The 2,613-nt window shown below is 48.9% G+C and overlaps 1 long non-coding RNA gene across 1 annotated transcript; it reads right to left on the bottom strand.

Moving 5' to 3' along the window:
* Positions 1 to 1,353: 1,353 nt before the first annotated feature.
* Positions 1,354 to 2,514, bottom strand: LOC132346250 (uncharacterized). The gene is made up of 2 exons (XR_009496017.1): positions 1,913 to 2,514; positions 1,354 to 1,623 (listed from the first exon to the last, which is right to left on the bottom strand). It is a non-coding gene; the product is annotated as an uncharacterized lncRNA (long non-coding RNA).
* Between the last annotated feature and the right edge of the window lie 99 nt (positions 2,515 to 2,613).

Raw genomic sequence — 2,613 nt, 5'->3', positions numbered from 1 at the left:
CCCAGAGACCGCAGCCCATCAGGCTCCCCCGTCCCTGGGATTCTCCAGGCAAGAACACTGGAGTGGGTTGCCATTTCCTTCTCCGATGCATGAAAGTGAAAAGTGAAAGTGAAGTTGCTCAGTCGTGTTCTCCGACTCTTAGCGACCCCATGGACTGCAGCCTACCAGGCTCTTCTGTCCATGGGACTCTCCAGGCAAGAGTACTGGAGTGAGGTGCCATTGCCTTCTCCAAGAAAATAACATTAGATCTATCTTTTGAAGAATATTTATACGAGCGTCTCAGAACCCACAAATTACTGCATCAGGTGTCAGCAAATTTAAAAACCAGAAATTTGTATACTGGTTTTTAAATTTGCTGACACCTGATGCAGTAATTTTGTGGGTTCTGAGACCCTCGTATAAATATTCTTCAAAAGACAGATCTAATGTTATTTATGAAGGCAAAGCCTTGTACACTTTTTTTTTCATCAGGGCAAATTTATTTTGCTTAGATCCTACCAAAACGCATTAACCAAAGCCAGGCATTTATTTGTACACTTCCTCACAAAATAGTTTTAGCAATGACTCCCCTGACACACACCCAATTACCCTAAATATATGATCAGGTTCTTTATCTTCCACCATCCCCAAGGTGATGTCTGATCACCTTGGCCTGTCTTCAGCAAGAATCCTGCTTGATTTGTTTAGCCAAAAATCTCCCTTACCCCTAACGTTTCCCTCTCAGCAATTTTCCATCCACTGACCCTCACATTGTTCCCACTTGCCCATTCTAAACACAAACTTGAGCTCAACCTCTCTACCCCCATGCAAAATTCGATTGCAATGATCCTATCTATACCCAACTCCATGGTCCTGAATAAAGTCCGCCTAATCATCTTTAACAAGTTGCATGACTAATTTTTTTAATTTATGGCATGCTCTATAACCCAAGGAAGCCCAGGAGAAAATTCAGAAGACCTGAGTCTACTAGAAACGACACATCGAATACATGTCTTACTTAAAAAAGTTTTCAAGCTGTAAATACACTGTATTATTTATAAGCATGGTATTTTTAATAAAGTCCCTTATTTTGTGATGAGTTCCCTAAACACAGCGACTTTCATTTTTGCAGGTTTTTTTGTTTGTTTAGGGAAAAGCGCCCTCCACCCCGCCCCCCTCAACCCCCATCTTGGCCCTTTTTAGGAATCCTTTTTAGGAACCTTCCCTAAGCCTCCTGCTGGCTTTAATACTCATTTTTTACCCCTCCGTGCCTGAGTACAGAACCAATACTTGGTAAGAATTTGGCTCTGGGGAGTGCTATGTTGAGTGACAAATGGATGAGGATGAAGGTTTTATGGAAGCGTCTGAACCGCATTTCATTTTCCGTGTTGCTTTATTTGTTCCTTCTAGCCCTCAGGATATTGAATTTTGTGGGCTCCAGTTGGGTCGTTGGTACTTCAGGTCTTTAGTAATAAGAAACATAATCTGCTTTTCCCGTTAGGATAATATCCTCATTTGTATTAAGGGCGGCTTACTCCGAACTGTTTTACATAGTCTTTTTTCCAAACCTCCTGAACGAACACATTTTCCCGTTGAGCACTGGCACTGCTTCAGCGGCCTCCGGTGACCTCCTGGCTTGGCAACCTGCACCCCACTCCACAGGAACCAAGCCTGGACTCAGCGGGGCCTCGAGCGCCGCCGCCTCCCCAGACCTTCTCTCCCGCTTTCCCTCCCATCACTCGGGATCCAGCTTCCCTCCAGCCGCCTCAGCTGTCTGCGACAGCGACACCCCCTCCTCCCCTCCTGCGGCTCCCCCGCCAGCTCGCCGCGCCAGACAGCGGGTAACCGCCGCCTCCGCTGGGGCATCCCGGCTCCATAGGCCTAGCGCGCTCCAGACACCTGCCTCTCACTGGCCACCGCCGCTGCCCCTCACCCGGCATCCCTCTCGGCAATTGGCCCCCGGCCGTCGCTCGTCATCCTCGGCCTCGCCTCGAGTCCCGCCTCCGTCGCCGGGTCATTTAAGTTTATCACAAATAAATAAATAAAGGAGGAAATAGAAATGCGTAGAAAGTAAAAGCAGTCGGGAGGGGGCGGGGGGCGTGGAGAAAAGGGGGGGGGGCGGAGGAGTAGACAACCAAACTTGATTATGTGTGTGTTCACCAATCACGACTCACCCCAGTCCAGTCTGACGGGCTCTCTCAGCCAATTGCCTCCTAACTCTCGGATCACTGATCAGCGAGATATGACTGACCTCTCCAGAGTGGGCAAAGGTGCGGCAGAGGGTGGGAAGTGGGAAGACTCTTGACCAATCACCTGTTAACAGTCCTCTGAGCGAAGTTTCCATGATCCAATGTGTGTCTGGGATAGCGGATTGGGCTTCTCCTAGTCCAATCGAAGCTGGTAGAGATGAGGGAAGAGGCAGATGGGGTGGGGACAGGTGAAGGGGAGGAGGAAGAGTGTATTTTGTTTATGGGCGGCAACCTCACGAGGGGCGTCCCATCCTTATTGGCTCATTGAAGCGAAGAGTGGCATGAGAACAACCCAATAATAGGAAAAGATAGAGGGTTCGCGATGTGAGGCGCCCAATGTGGGCCTTCTGCCGAAGAGGTAGGGGCGGGGGGAAGTTTAGGAGTT

Source organism: Bos taurus, chromosome 1, assembly GCF_002263795.3.
Source record: "Bos taurus isolate L1 Dominette 01449 registration number 42190680 breed Hereford chromosome 1, ARS-UCD2.0, whole genome shotgun sequence".
NCBI classification, from domain to species: domain Eukaryota; kingdom Metazoa; phylum Chordata; class Mammalia; order Artiodactyla; family Bovidae; genus Bos; species Bos taurus.
This window is presented reverse-complemented; position numbering and strand designations above follow the sequence as displayed.